The following is a 16,511-nucleotide window of genomic DNA, read 5'->3' as shown; positions in this document are numbered from 1 at the left end:
TGCCTGTCAGGTTCCCGGCGTGCTGTCTAAATGAAAAGGAATTTTAATTTATTTGGGACAAGCTGGTGACGGATGAGGAGGCTGCTTATTACATTTAATGAGCTTTCCCCCCCTCTTCTTCTCCTCCTTGCACCTTGGCTGGATTGTTTTCGCCCATTCTGCGGGAGATTTATAGGGGGTGTCCCGTGCGTTCTGCTGCTCCCCCTCCCCACTTTTGTTTCTGGGACACATAATGGTCACACCAGGGCAGGGTTGCACAGGCCACAGCAGAGGTTTGTGGCCGTTTGAGGTTCCCACGGCCTATTTGGGGGGGGGGGGAGTTTATGGCGATTGGCAGGTCGGAGTGTAGAATCCATGGCCTGGCATCTGACTCCATCAAGGGGTTGACTTCGAAGGAAATAATTTAGGCCTGAGAAATCACAGCCTGGTATCACTCCAACGTGCGATTTTGGTGTTGTTCTTTGGACGTGCTTGTGTTTGGAGAGTTTTGGGAAACTCGCAAGGTGTTTGCGGATTGCTTTCTGCGATAGGTCAGCAAACAGGAATTTCTCAGGGCCCAGAGACTGAATTTGTGCCGTTCAAAAATAGTGCTCTTTTTACACTGCATAAATGACCCCCCCCTTTCTGTTTTGCTCGCTGCCGCTCACCCTGCTACTTCACACTTTGTGGCCTATCATAGAGTCGTAGGCATGGGGTGAGTTTCACATTCTTACCACTCTTTAACCTCTCTTGTGAGCAGGAATGGGAAGCTAAAGCATGTTGTGGAGTAACTAAACTGCATTAAGTGTGGTCTCAGTTTTATCATGAACTCCCCCTTCCAGACACACACACAGAGTTAAAAACTACTGTAGTAACCGCAGTTATCCATACACCCAACCATCCTGTGTTTGTTGATCCGACATGTTTGAGATAATTACTGCAGCATTTATTTCATAAGGCATAAGATTGTAATAAAATGGTTGATGATTGACTGGCCTCCACTTTGCACCTGTTATTTTCGTAGAAAAGAACGAAAGTGAGTGTTTTGATGTGTGTTCCTTTACGGTCTTCTTATATTAATATTATTATTATTATTATTATTATTATTATTATTATTATTATTATTATTATACTGTATATTGGTTCATCATACCAGGAGATAAAAGCACCAGGAAGTGTTCAGTCTGCATTGTTTTGAAATATTTGGTTCTTGGGTGTGCGTTTGTTCTTTATTAGGCTTGATATGTTCTTGTTCAGGATGTGGCTGAGAGACGGGTCATTAAAAAAAAAAATCCCATCCCCTCCCTTTCCCTTTTTTTTGCTACTGTTGTTTTTCCTATGAGGTTGGGCATTTTAATCTTAAGGGGTAGAAAAGTGTCCTTTTCCTGCAGTTTCAAGGCATTAGGGGGGTGGGAGTAATTATTGAGGGTTGGGATGACGTGGTGCCATGTTTTGCAACTTCCCTAGTTCTGCATCCAAGGCCTTGTCCCACGCTTTGGGAAATTGGCACCCCCTGCTGGCGGGAGCTATAGCCTTCCATCCAGTAAGTTCTCCCTGATGGAATGGGGCCAATAGGACTCTCTGTTGCTGTGGCAATCGCCCTCTGGCACCTAACGATGAGCTCAGAAGGAAAAAATGGAGTCCTGAGTCAGACCTTTTAGCTCCATACCGTATGTGCTGACAGAACGTTTCCGAGCACAATTCAAAGTGTTGGTGCTGACCTTTAAAGCCCTAAACGGCCTTAGTCCAGTATACCTGAAGGAGCATCTCCACTACCCATCATTCTGCCCGGACACTGAGGTCCAGCGCCGAGGGCCTTCTGGCGGTTCCCTCACTGCGAGAAGCCAAGTTACAGGGAACCAGGCAGAGGGCCTTCTCAGTAGTGGCACCCGCCCTGTGGAACGCCCTCCCATCAGGTGTCAAAGAGAAAAACAGCTACCAGATTTTTAGAAGACATCTGAAGGCAGCCCTGTTTAGGGAAGCTTTTAATGTTTAATATATTATTGTATTTTAATGTCTGTTGGAAGCTGCCCAGGGTGGCTGGGGAGGCCCAGCCAGATGGGCAGGGTATTATTATTATTATTATTATGAGTTTTCAGACAGAGAGTCTCTCCCAGCCCTACCTGGAGATACTGGAGATTGAACTGGGGACCTTCTGCAAGCAAAGCACTGTATTTGTGGCCCTTCCCTTGAGACATGGGAACATAGGACTCTGCCTCACACTGAGCCAGACCATTGGTGCATCCAAATCAGTACTGCCTACACTGACTGGCAGCAACTCCCCAGGGTCTCAGGGAAGTGCTTCTCCTTGCCGTACCTGGAGATGCTGGGGGTTGAACCAAGGACTTTCTGCATACAAAGATGTTTTACCGCTGAGCCATGGCCAGCCAAGCTTCTAGATAGTGGTGGGAGTGAGTGGCAGCACACATGTGGGGGCTCCCAGTAGAAACATACTTGTGCAAGAAGGCCCATACCCTGGAGATTAGGGCCTGGAAGACTGCAGTCTGCATGTGGGTGAGCCCATTTGTTGTGTTCTGAGGTCAAGGGCTTTATCTCTCTTTGAGGGGCCTCTGCCAAGCTCCTCGAGTCATCACAATACAAGCTCTCTCGGTACCCTTTTAGTCATACCTAGAAAGGTGCCAGGCAGGAGTGGCAGAATCGGAAGGATGGTTGGTCCCTGCACCACACCATCATGGCGGCCAAAAGTTTGGGTGCTTCACACACTTTCTATGGACCCAACTCTACTTTTTTATTCTGCATGGAAGTTCATTTTCTGTTGGGTAATGGTAGACAATAAATTAGTAATAATAATAAAATGTGGGGTGATGATGCTGATAATAAAATAACGTTCATACCAATGAACTGTGCCCAGATAAAGTTTTCAAATAAAAGCGCCACCATTTTCTTTGGATGGTGGTCACTTGAGGTTTTCACCAAAATTAATGTCATCATTTTTGTGCAGAATTCAACTTTCATTCAAAAGTAAGACAAATTTCCAGGCCCTAACGGTGGTGAAGAAGCCATCACCCCTCTGTGGGCAGTTCATGTTGGCATCTCAAAAATCTCAGGTGGGCTCATGTAAGGTTTCTGTTGGTCAGGATTTAGGGTTTCAGTGCCTCACTTAAATTATGTAATGAGAATGCATTTGTTGAACTTACACAAGCTGCAGAATTCATTCTTTGCGGAATTCATCATCTTAAATACAGAATTCAGCATTGGCAAGCTGTTGTTATACACACTCCCTCTCTGCCCACATGGAGAATATGCAGCTCTTTCTAAGGGCCTGTTCTTTTTTTGGAATCATTCATTCCAGGAGGAATTGGTTCACAACTGATGGTCATCTCTCTTGCTAATATTTGGGAGACTTTGGCGAAGTGTTGCTGGATGCTGTAAGACTGGCTGTCTGATCACCTGTGGAGAGTGAGAATCTCCCCTAGGGGACCAGCGGTGTGTTTATATTAGGCTATGTCACTGATTAAGCTGGCAGGATGGCCGTGGCATCCAATGCATGCTCAACCTAGAAGGAGAGGGGGGAAATAAAGAACTACAAAATGCCAAATCAGTGGCAGAGGACCCCGCTGTTGGAGGGCAAGAATGTTAGAGCAGAGGTAGGTAATCTCAGGCCTGGGGGCAGAATGCAACCCTTTAGGATTCTCTGTCTGACCCCCAGGACTCTTCCTAGGCCTAGGCATCTCCTCAGGCCACACACTCTTTCCCCTAGGCCACACCCCTCACTGGCTCTGTTTCATGCCCTCCTCGTCTGACTTTGCCTGGCTGGTATTGACTTTGGCCCCACCCACAACTGGCACGTGGCCCCTGGGAGGCTCCTCAATGGGAAAGCTGGCTCTTGGGCTGGGGAAAACTAATCCCCTTCCCTCGTGCTTTAGAGCACTTCAGTTCAGGCGAGACACAAAATTTGTCAAAGGGGCTGGCAAGGCGTTTGGAGCAGTTGCACTTTGTGGCACAGCTGCCCCTTTCCCTTGCTGATCAGCGCAGGCTGCTCTGTCCTGGTGTGCTCATTTGTTGAAGGAAAGTTGGGGGTGTTGGGCACAAGGTGTCTTTGGAGTCCCAAAGTGAGGGCCACCTTGGGTTTCTAACCAGAGAGCGGCTAGCAGCGTGCCCTCAAATTCCCATGTGTGTTGTGGGCCAGGCTGTTTTGCGCAAAGTGTCCCATCACTGTCAGAGTTACCCCTTGTGAATTTTCAAGCACGCACAACATGTAAGAGAAGGTTGTGCTGTTCCTGAATTGAAAATGTATAAGATGCCATGTGATGGTTAGCAACTTGGAGGGCTTTAGGAGATTAATTTGTGAAGGCGAACACTGTGGCTACTATCTCTGAATGAAGGCTGTGTTCCTCCTCCATTGTTGAAGCAGCATGCTTCAAAATACTAGTTGATGTAAACATCAGGTGAGGAGAGCTGGTGTTGCACCCACAACCTGCTTGTAGGCTTCCCATAGGAAGTCTAATCCAGCAAGGATGCTCTTACGTTCTGCTTCCCTTTGCAGCCCATGGCTCACCTATGGCTCTACCTCCATTTTGCCTCTTCTGTCAGCATTACTGCTGCTGGCAGTGTTTTCTGCTGGCCTACCAGGGGAGTTCCACCAGTGTAGGTGTCACAACAGTGCCACACCTTGTAGTGCTTCTGCCAAATCAGAATAGCCCTCAGCTGGCAGGTGTTAAATACCTGATTGTGCCCTAACATCATGATCCTATGCATCTTTACTCCAGAGTAAGTCCTGTTGAGCTACTCCCAAGGATGTGTGCATACAATGGTTGCCTAATTCTGCATTGAACCCAGCTGGTTTTACTTCTGAGTAAACACACAGATGCCTGGTCTGCACGAAGGGAAACTTTTATATAGGTCACAAATATGAACCATGTGGAACGGTGTGCTACCAAAAATGTTTCGGGTCTGGTCATTTTCATTTTGAAAATCTGGACTTAGAAATCTGAAGAGATGTTTGGTGCTGTGCTGTCCCACCAATTTTTAAAAAGAATTTCCTTTGCATAGGAGTCATAGAAGGCATTCTGGGACTGTCAGTAAGCAATAAGCATAAGTCTGGGACTGTCAGTAAGCAATAAGCATAAGGAAAGAAGCATATGTTAAATTTGCTTTTATAACGTGTATTCTCATTCTCTTGCTTAAAAAAAAAGATTTCCTGGAATGATCTGTCTTGATTTCCTTTTCTCTCCTCATGCACCTTTACGGGGAAAGCTCAGTACAACATGATGGTATGTGTGTGTACAAAGAATTCAGATATGAAACACTGCCAAAATATGAAACACTCTCTACTTACCCCAATCTGCTCAGCAAGAAAAAGGTCTAAGATTGTATTTGCAAGACAAGGCAAAGGGCTTTACAGAATGAAGCGGCTTGGTTGCTTGTGGGGGGGGGGATCCAGGTGAGGAGTACCCTGTTTCTCATATTTTAAGACATACCCATAAAATAAGCCATAGCAGGATTTTTAAGCATTCAAGGAATATAAGCCATACCCCGAAAATAAGACATAGTGATAGGCGCAGCAGCAATGCTGGCCGCGGCAGGAGGAGGAGGAAAAAAATAAGACATCCCTTGAAAATAAGCCATAGTGTGTTTTTTTGAGGAAAAAATAAATATAAGACATGTCTTATAATATGAGAAACACGGTATTTTCAGTGTTCCTCCTCCAAAGTTGCCTTCCTTCCCTCCCCACCCCCTGTCGCTTGAGGGGTTTGCACTGCGTTCTTTTGCCGGGCCAAGTTCAAGGTATTGGTGCTAACATAGAAGGGTGCTAACGCATGAGGCATGATACAGCTCAGGACCAGGTTACTCAAGAGACCACCTTAGCTCTTATATACCTGGTAGATCCCTGTAGTTTGCGGGAAAGTTTCTCTGCAGATCTCGGCAGCCTGCTCCAGAGCAGTTTGGAGCAGGGCTTTTGGTGTGGCTGCCCCTGTTTTCTGGAAGAGCATCCCTTTTGAGATACAACAGGCACCTGCAGTTGAAGGCATTTCTGCTCCAACAAGGTTTCCCAGCTTGGTGAACAGCTATCTGCCATGGGTGGCCACTTCGAATCATTTTTAAATGTACCTGTGCTGTTACTTTCTATGTTGTTTTTAAGCTGTTTCTTTTTCGCTGTTCTTGTTGCATTTTGTGCATTGCTGTGGGTGGAAAGCTATAGATAAATAAATAATAACACTCCCCCCCCCCCAAAAAAACCTACAGCCCACCAGCATTGCGCACCGGCACCCTTTTTAGTTACCTTCTCACCATCAGAATCTATTGCATGAGTGACCTTACTAGAACCGACTAAGATCATCTAGGGAAGCTGATAGACTTTAATTTCAAGACTAGAAAGGCAGACTCCTCCGTCACACAAATACGTCATCCCAAGGTGCCATGATGGACTGCAGGAGGCAGGATTAGATGGAAACCACCTACACCCCGGGCTGATCTTGCTCCTCTCCTGTTCTTGTGATTTAGATAGAGGTCCTTTCTTGTCCCTTGGAACAGGAAGGCAGCTTGTCGAGATGCAGAAGGGTGGCACGTCTAGCAAATTTCCAAAGTGCAGGGAAACTCCCCTTTATGAAAGTAGTGTATCCAGCCACCTGTCAAGACAACAGGTTTTTGCTTGGGGGATCCAGATGAGTAGTGTTTTCTGTGTTCCTCCTCCAAAGTGGCTGAGAAGTTGAATGCTACTTCTGCGAAACCAGCCATGGACTTCGGGAATAGAGAAAGAGGACAGGGGAGAGAGAGATAGCAGAGAGGTGCTTTTCACCTTCCATCCCCCATCCCCTGTTGCCTTCCTCTCATTTTCCCTTGAGGGTTGGCTCTACTTTCCCTTTTATTAGAACGGGACCTAATTGAGGCTCAGTTCTGGGAAGCCGAGTTTGAATCATACTGATCCCGGCGTTCTTCAGTGAGAAGTAGAACTGAAGGGGAAGGACAGACCTGTCATCTTACAGCACCAGACAGGTTGGCAGCTCCCAAGGGTGACATCACCACTGCAGCCTGCCAATCAGGATGTGGCCAGGGAGCCATCCACACACTCATTTCCACTTCGGGAACCCTAAAGTGTATGTCTGGGGTGGGGGCAGCAAATGTGGTTTTATCAAGGTAGAGCCCACAGGTCGCTATCCTGTTCGGCCGCGTGCAAACACTCAGGCATGCGCATGCCCCCCGCCCGCCTGCACCCCTCCGGTTCACTGCGGACCGGATCAATTTGGACGTCTTCAGCAATAAAAAATGCCGATGTCGTCCTAATTCACCAGGCCCCGAGATGACAGCAAATTTACATTTTTTAATTAAACTAGCAGCCAGTTTTTATGAGAGGGGGCTGGGTTATGCAAATCAAATGGTTGTGTACGAAAGATTAGGATAGTTTGGGAATAAATTCCACAAATGCTAATAAAAGAGAGAGAGAGAGAGAGAGAGAGAGAGGGAAAGAATGAGAGGAAGAAAGGAGGGACATTGTTCCATTAGCCCCTTTTAGACTGATTTCCCTGGAGAGAAGTAATGGGGGGTTATGGGGGGAGGGAGCTTTCAAAGACAGGTAACATTAATTTTTAGGATTGAAGGCTTTCTAGGATGGAGACCCTTCCCTGAGGAGCATGGCAGTTGGGCAGCAAAAGAGGAGGAAACTTATTAGCTGTTCTGTTGGTACCACCACCCCGCAAAGACCCTACTGAGTTTAGGACCACAAAGAGAGAGTAAGGGTGCTGTATGTTTCCACATCAGGGACACCCACTTGCTGGACAGACTTGAAAGCAAGGAGCTGGACAACACACATGAAGATGCCGAACATTCTGCACGCAGAGCCTGGACTGATGTGCAGCCACGGTGCTATCCGTCACCTCTAGGCATATGGAGACATTTTGCACAGCAAGGAAGTGCTGCTTAAAGTAGCTAGGTGTGACTTGAGGCACAATCTTGAGTTATTTAAGCTGCGGCCGCACAGGCAGCATTGATATGCATCAAGCTCCATTCACTTAATTGGGGATCTCCATAAACCTTAAGAAGGAAACCAGGGGTCTTGCAGAGCTTCACGAGGATGTCCCTGCTCCTACAATTCTTGCATTTGCAGTGCCTCAATCATAGAATTCTAGAGTTGGAATGGACCACAAGGATCATTTAGTCCAACCCCCTGCAATGCAGGAATCTTTCACCCAAAGTGGACCCCAAACCCACAACCCTAAGATTAAGAGTCTCATGCTCAAACCAACTGAGCTAAGAAGCCTTGCTGAGGAATTTGCATTACGTATTCGGTGCTGCCTTCTTGTTGTCGCTTCTGTTTACACAGTTCTTGCATTGTCCAGAGAGTGCTTAGCAAACTTTCTGTTTCTTATACACCCTTATAAGGTAGGCCACTGCTGTTCCTACTTTAAAGTTGGGGCACTGAGGTTGAATCTCCTCCCTGCCCCCCAAGACTTCATAATGGAGCCTGGACTTTGGTGGCTGTAGGTCAGCAAGGAAACATTCAGGACTGGGCCTGACATAAGCCAGAGAGTTTCTGCAGAGCTCCCAGCCAGCAAGAAAACTGGGACGTGAGCCAAGCAGGGCTAAGAATTCCCTGAAGGAGCAAGGCAAGGTGCTGTTCTATGTTGACTGGGAAGCCCAGGCCTTAGTCCCAAGCCATACCCAGCTGGATTCCAGTGACGTGGTTTTCCGGCAGCTGACATTTTGCGCACCACAGTGCAAATGATGCGTCATGATGAATAGCAGTCATAAATGAGGAGTGTAGACAGTTGTTGTTGTTTTGAAAATGCCCCATTTGGGAAGGTCCTTGACTTGGGGTGATGGTCCTGATAGGTTTAAAGCTTCCAAGCTTCCGCTTCTCTCTGCAGAGGCATGGTTTTCAGCAGAGTTTGGGAATTGGCCTGGAATGGGTGCCCTGCCACTGTGAGCCAAATGGAGGCTGTGTCAGCTGTCGAGAGAAAGAGAGAATTCCCAAGGCTGGGAAGCGGTTTGAGTTTCCAATCCTGAGGCGGTTTCAGGCTCAGGATAAAAACCAAGCAGCCCTCGCAGGCTTGAGTGAGAGTGAGAGGGTGGAGGGAAGAAAGTATTTGGTGCTGCTGCACAGCATGGGGAATGAGACTGGGTGCAAGGGCACCCGAGACTCGGCTACCCCTTGCGGTGCCATCCCACAGGAAGGGCCTTGGCCATAGGGTTCCACTTTTTTGGGGGGGGGAGTGATGATTCACATAAACAAATGTGCTTTCCTTCAAGTGATCGCCCAGGCAAGCAGACTCTTGCAAAAAAATGTTCTGGATTATCAAATCCTGCTCGCTAGCAATTCCCAGACATCAGTGAAAGGTGCACATTTTCATTTCAGTAGTCCTGGGAATGTTGAGGCCTCTCCCGTGTACACATGCATACAGCAGAAGAGTACAAGAGGGAAATGTCCAAGTGCACGTACAGTTTGCACACATGGCTTCCTTGTGTTAACTGCAGCATTGATCAAAATGGACTATTCTGTGGGCATTGGTGTTATCGGAAAAAGTGTGGGCTCTCCTGCGAAAAGATGCAGCCTGTTTTCTTTTGCTTTTGGATCTTGTGGACATGGGAAAGAACAGAAAGGAATCCAGCACTCAGGTTTCTTTCCACCTCCTCTTGTGGTCAGAGGTGTGGTTGCATTGGGCCAGATCTTGTTGGAGAGGGTCTGTCTGTGTTGTAGATTTAATATAATTGTAGGAATCTCAGCACGTGCTTCTCCATCCGGTTTGAAACCATACTGGACCCTGCTTAGCTTTGCAAATGTGCTAGCAGTTTTATTGCTACATCATCAGGTCTTATCTTTCTCTTCTTTGAAGTGGTGTTGGGAGTCTGTTGAACATAGATTTGGTCCAACTGTTGCAAAGTTCCATTTGGTCTTAGTACCTTTTAAAAAAACCCCACTATTTTTCAGGTCTGCATCTGGAGTTTGAAGGCATCGCTACTGAGCAATAAAGCATTGGGAGTGGGGTGTCTTTTGTCCTTAAATAAGCCTCAGATGTCCTTTGCCTTTTTTCTGCCATTTCTAAAGGAATGGGGAGAAACTTTACTCTCTCGTTTACTAGTTTAGAAAAGAGGAGCGCCATAGTACTTCTGCAAGGAAGTTGTCAGCCTCTAAAGAAATTTAATTAAACAAAGTTTCACGAAATACTCGTGACAGAGCAGTAGGGTGTTGCTCATTGCTGGTGATGATACATGTGCTGTCCAATAGGGACCCACAGCACCATCCTGGGCACTTTCCACAAACATTTGCAATGGATGTGATGTCTGGTGGCTATAAGAGGGAACAGCACTTTCCCACTGTCGGATCCTGTGATTTGAGTGTTGAGGAAATGCAATATCCCCACCACTGGAAGCACTGACTTGAATTAAGCTCTAGATCCCTGTGCAACAAATGAGTGGCAACCACCGTGCATATATTGCTCTGTAAACTGATATCCTGGAAAGGCCCAGAGCAGTTTACCGCAGGTGGAGCTTTTTGCAGGCTAACAACTGGTTTCCTCAAATGCAGGAGGTGGACCAAGAAGGTATTTGAGATGCAGCATGGAGCAGTACTCCTTTGGAGCACCTCTCCTCCCGGAATCTGTGCTGTTGCTTAGAATAGTTTCCAGTTGCAAAGTGCTTGACACATCCTTAAGAGCAAGGTCGATGTTGTCCCCATTTTATGGATGGAGACCTAAAGCTGAAAGACAAGTGATTCAGGAATATGGGAAGCTGCCTTATACTGAGTCAGGCTATCTAGCTCAGAATTGTCTAAACTGACCGACAGCAGCTCTCCAGGGTTTCAGGCAAGAAACATTCCCAGTTCTACATGGAGATATTGCAAATTGAACCTGGGACCTTCTGCATGCAAAGCAGATGCTCTGCCACTGAGCTACAGCTCTTCCATTTGCTTGGAGGTTCTTGCAGCATGGTATCATGCATATTTGGCATAAATGATGTCGTAATAGTTGTTTTTCGTTAGGCACCTTGTATATATTGATAGTAATAATTAGTGTTGCTACTACTACTTACGACACTAGCTTCAAGTGGTAACTAGCATTTCTAAACCAGTCTGCTGCAGATTACCGTTTTTTGCCAACTATAAACATCACCTCTTGCCCAACATGTTTCTGTGGAGTCAGTTCGAACATCAATGTGCAATAAAGAGCATTGAAAATTAAAGCAGTGTGTGCATGAATGTGAGTTGGGCCTGGATTCTTTCCAGATCATACCCAGGCTACCAATACTTGGAGCATGCTGGGTGCCATCAGGTTTACCAGTGCCAGTTGCTCCCCCCACCCTGACTTCTCTGTCTCCTCACCTCCCATATTGGCACTTTTTGCCACTTTTGAAACAGGTAGGATCCGGATCTGGAACTTGGCAGGTGCCTGGGGGCTCTTTGGAGGACAACGGTTTGTGATGTCACCTGTTTGCTTTATTCATCTTCTCTCTCCCCCACCCCACCCGCCGCTCTCTCGTTTGTTTTGCTTTGTTTTTGCAAGAACATTTTGTGCTGGCAGATGTGCCAGCTAGCCAAGTTCTGAGGGGGGGGGTGACTGATGGAGGGTGTTCCAAACTGGTTTAGGCCTCCGTTCTCTCGGGGTGGAGGTGGGTAGGTGGACAACAGGCAAATGCCCCCCACTTTGGTTGTGCTATGATACAAGATCACCCCTGCAGACAATAGTAATGCACAAATATAGTTTAATTACTCTCAGAACGACCAATAAACTGGAATGTTGTGCAGGTGGCCCAGTATAAAGCCACCACTGACACACTCTTATTGGGTTGGCGTCATGTTGCAGAAGACACCTGCCGAAAACTCCTCACCGCTCTGGAGGAGCAACCAACATGGTGGTTGCGTATTGCGTGGTAAAACTGTCCTGGTGGAGATGTTCATACACTCCCAAGAACAGCATCCACAATGGCGTCCTGATCTGTGTCATAGGCAGAGAATGCCCACAATTCAAAATGGCCGCCACTTGAGTGCCAGAAGATGCCCAGAGGCCCTTTCACTGCGGTCTCCAAGCCAGCCCACCGCTATGGCTTCTCTGAGCTTTGGTGGGTCATCTTATCTCCCCACCCTTCCTGCATCCGTTTCTCCTTCTCTCTCTCCCACCCAAAGACAAGAGCTGCATCCTCTTAGGGAGACGCAGTTTGTTTTGCCAGGGTGACCTGTTTAATCATCTCATTTTCTGGTGGCCGTTTATTCCTTGTTACCACGGTTACGGCCCCATTAAGGGGAGAAGCAATAAGGCAGTGAGTCAAACAGGTAATAAAAACATTAAAGCCATGTGCGTATCGGCAGGGAGGGCAGAGGGGGCACAGCGAGACGCAACTGGCCCTTGCCAGGGAGGCAGCCAGGTTGGTGCTGGGGTGGGCAAGGGAGGAGAGCAGGGAGGAAGTCCAGGGTGACTTCTCCAGACTCAAGGGGAATGTGGTTTTTGTTTGTTGGTTTTTTTTAAAGCCACCGTTGCAGTGTTTTGTCTATGAAAGCCAGTTCCCAAGGTTATGCCCTCTGTAAAATGACCAAGCTATGGAGATCAGCAACACAGGAAACTTGCCTAACACCAAATCAGATCCTTGGTCCATCTAGCTCAGTATCACATACACTGGCAGGCAGAAGTATCTCCCAGCCCTACCTGGAGATGCCATCGGGGATGGAACCGTGGTATAAGGTGGTATAAAATTATTATTATTGTCCTCATTATCGTTAACAACAACAATATCCTGGGACCTTCTGCATGCAAAGCAGATGCTTGACCACCACGTTGCAATGGTCCTTCTCAATGGGGATGGTTGGGGCTATAAGGAATCAGGAGCAGCATTGGCTCTCAATAGCTCCCATACAGTTGCATGGAACAAAGTTAAGTTGACTGCTGTCTGGAATGCAGGCTGAGATTTGCCCGGGCGTCATGGGCACTGAATTAAGCCCCCTGCTGCCGAGTTTGCCTCCTTTCCTTACTCCCATAGAAGTGAATGGGGCCGTTCATGTCTCTGGGGGGAAACAGACTGCAGCACTGGGGAACATTGCTCTCACTGGGGGAAATGAGGGTCTCAGCCAACTAAGTCCTACTTTGAATAGGCTCACTGAAGTTGATGGAGAAAACTAACTTAGATCTGTGTTTCTTTGAGGTGGGGGTCAGAATACAATTTCTTGCCTTGTTTAGTAGCTGTTACCTGCTAAACAGCTGGCGATGAGATAGAAGATGGAGAGGCACCAGAACACTGCGTTTGTTCATACTATGGGGAATACGGGTCTGCTTTGGGTGGGGGTGGGGTATCCATTGCGTAGCGATTTATAAACAATGAAGATTGTCTGAGTTTTGCCTCACCTTGCTTTATATCTGTAAAATGGGGAGAATGGCACCAGCCTTTGTCCTCCCAGGGTTGACTTGAGGATAAGTTAATTAAAAGATTGTGCAATGCTTGGATGCTTTGCTAATTGTTAGGGGGAGGGGGAGAGAATGAGGGAGGGATAAGTATCTTAGTCAAACACACAAGAGCATCCGTCCAAGGACACGAGTCTCTTGTAAGCTATGGAGTCGTCTTAATATGGCACTTAGCATTTCTGGATTTCACCTCCCATACAGACGGTAAAATGGAGCTGCATTTCCAAAATCCAAGGCTTGCCTCCCCGCAGAAACAATGGAAAGGAAAAAATGGAGAGGGCAACTGGGTTGGTATGTTGCTGCAAAAAACAGCTTGTGATACCTTCAAGCTTAACAAAGTCTTTACCGTCCAATCTTTTGTAGGTTAGAGCCCACTTTATCCGCAATGTAAGATGATCATTTAACTCAAAATGAACAGATGAGTTAATTTTTCTGTCTCCACCCTTGTCCTGTTAGGCGGTTTGGGTTTTTAAATATCTATATTTTGTATTTAAAAAAATCGTTGCTGCTCTTTTGAGCTTTGTAGCTGCTTCCACCCCCCACCTCGACTTCTTGTTTTATCAGAAAACAAATTTGCGGTGAGTCCTGAGAAAAGGAGTCAGAGTGCTAAGCAAATATTCAGCGTGTAAATGAGCGCTGCGACCTTGAGAGGAGGCAGCTGGAGGAGGGGCAGATAGGCAGGAAAGAGGAAAACTTGGAAATTTTTGAAAATGGAAAATGCGTTTGCAGTGGAGTGTTGGGCAACTCACAGAAGAGTTGGAAGGGGCACAAGAGTTGGAAGGGGCACGAGGGTCATCTAGTCCAACCCCCAACGGCAATTCAGGAATCTTTCCCCCAATATGGGACTCAAACCCACAACCCACCCAGTTCAGATCCTCACTTTGTAGCTATTGTGTTGTATTGATTTATTTCTAAGGGCATTCTCTTCCTGCCATGATTAATATAGGGTCCTTTCCCCCTACACTCATTGATTCCGGAGACATCCCTCTGAGGCCAGGCCACAACTGAACACATTTCACAGACTTGAAAACTGAGGCTGGATTTTGTCCACCCACCCAATGTAGTTATGTGTCATGACAGACTACAGGTATGAGGAAAATACCCTTCAGTGTTTTCCTCACATGAGAGAGCCAGGAACAGGACTATATCCTAGCCTTCTTTCTCTTAATTTTCTTTACACAGGGATTTTTTTAAAAATGTAATCTCCTGAAATAGCAACCTGAGCAGTCTCTGCCATGTGATTTATCTGCCCATGTTGATCAGCTAAAAGACAGGGCCTGGGATACTCAAGCCCAAGTCCAATTTTTTATTCGACACAGCAGGGTTGTTGTTCTTTTGTGATGCTAATAAAAGCAGGTTTCTGAAGCTCGCTGGTTGCTTTTTTCAAATGCAGTTTGCTGTGCTGGGTTGCTGTTATTTTAGTAATCTGCCTCTGTCCCACAGTTCCAAAGAAGCTTTGAATTCTAATTTCCCCATACTAAAGGTGGAGTAAAAATTCATTAGCTGCCGTAGGAAACAAACACCCTTCTTGTTCTTTCTTTTCTGTTAGCAAGTTCTTTTAGACAAAGTCAGACTATTGGTCCATTTAGCTCAGTGATGCCTACACTGACTGGCAGCGGCTCTCTGGGGCTTCAGAGACAGGGAGTCTCTCCCAGCCCCACCTGGAGATGCCATAGGGGACTAAAACTGGCACCTTCTGCAAGCAGAGCAGGTGCTCTTGCCGCTAAGCCACATCCCTTCCCCTGCACACACGCAAGTGGATGATGTTTTCGGAATATTTGATCAAAGTGGAAAAATCTCGTTCTGCTTTTCTGGTTAGGTCAGTTCTGAGCTGGGCTCACCTGATCAGGAAGCTTGTTTCAAACGTGGCCAAATCCTTATGCTTTTACAGTTTGTTTTCTCCTTGGCATCTTTTCCTTCAAAAGGTTGGCTTTGAAACTGACAGCTGGGCGGTGAGTCCAAGATACTCAGATTACAAGTTTTTTTTTCAGTAGAACTCAAACAATGGAATGCTTTTTTTAAAAAAAAAAAATCACAAGGGACAAAGGCAAGAACATCACCCCAGTGGAAATTCCACACAAATTTGGGCAAAGTTGGGCGGACAGTGGAGAGAGGGTTTTTTATCTCTCTTTCTCTCCCCCCCCCCAATAAAACTTGAACTTGTGGAGAAACCAAGTGAGAAACCCAAGTGTTGTTTAGTAGTTAGAGTGGCTGGACTAGGGCCAGAGAGACCTCAGTTCAAGTGTACTGAGCCTTGGGGAAGTAACTATTTCTCAGCCAAATCTACCCATGGGGTTGTTGTGAGGATAAGTTAGGGGAGGACCATGTATTGCCCTGTGCACTTTAGAGGAAGTGTGGGGTAAAAACAACAACAAAACAATAAATTAACACACCCAGGTCTCTCAAAAGGAAGACGTTCTTCATGCTGCACTTCAATTAACTTGAGGAACTCACTGCCACAAGATACAGAGTTGGCCGCTAAGCAAAGCCAGCTTTTTTTCAAAAAGAAAGTGAGGGTGATTAGTCCAGTCATAGGTGAAGATTACTTTTCCTCATTCCTTTGTTGCATGCCAGGAATGGCAGTTGCTTTCTTTCTTAAGGGGGCAACAGAAGCTGGCCTTTACTGCCACCTTCATCTCAACCCGGCCTCCTTTTAATGCAGGGTTAGGGAAACTGAATCTCCAGGTCTCATTGGGCTCCCTGGTCCCTTGACTGTTAGGGATTTTTGTGAGTCAGATCCAGCAACATCTTGAGTTGCAGCACATTCCTCAAACCAGGTCTAGGGGGGTGAGGACTGTGCTGTTCATTGAGGGATTCCCCCCAGCCCCAGTTAGCCAAGAGCCCCGGATATTAAGCCCTCCTTTCTCAACCTTGGGCCCCCATATTTTGTTGGACTACAACTCCCATCATCCATAGCTACCAGGACCAGCAGTCAGGGATGATGGGAGTTGTAGTCTGACAACATCTGGGGGGGTGCAAGGTTGAGAAAGGCTGTGTTAAGCTGTCAGAGACTATCCTTTCCATTGGGTTGGGATGGCTAGTACAGTGGTACCTCTATTCATAACTCTACTTACGAATGTTTCTACTTACGAATGGAGCTCCGTCTGCCATCTTGGATGTGGTTTAAATAGGATTTTTTCTACTTACGAATTTTTAGATAGGGTTGCTTCTACTTACGAATTTTTTCTC

The 16,511-nt window shown here is 46.7% G+C and overlaps 1 protein-coding gene across 9 annotated transcripts in view; it reads left to right on the top strand.

Moving 5' to 3' along the window:
- The window catches only part of CASZ1 (castor zinc finger 1), a 298,840-nt gene that overhangs the window by 172,519 nt on the left and 109,810 nt on the right, over positions 1–16,511 (top strand). The gene's annotated exons all lie outside the window — the stretch shown is intronic.

Source organism: Zootoca vivipara, chromosome 6 (assembly GCF_963506605.1).
Source record: "Zootoca vivipara chromosome 6, rZooViv1.1, whole genome shotgun sequence".
Lineage (NCBI taxonomy): Eukaryota > Metazoa > Chordata > Lepidosauria > Squamata > Lacertidae > Zootoca > Zootoca vivipara.
Note: the sequence above shows the minus strand (reverse complement) of the source record. Positions and strands in the feature narration are given on the sequence as shown.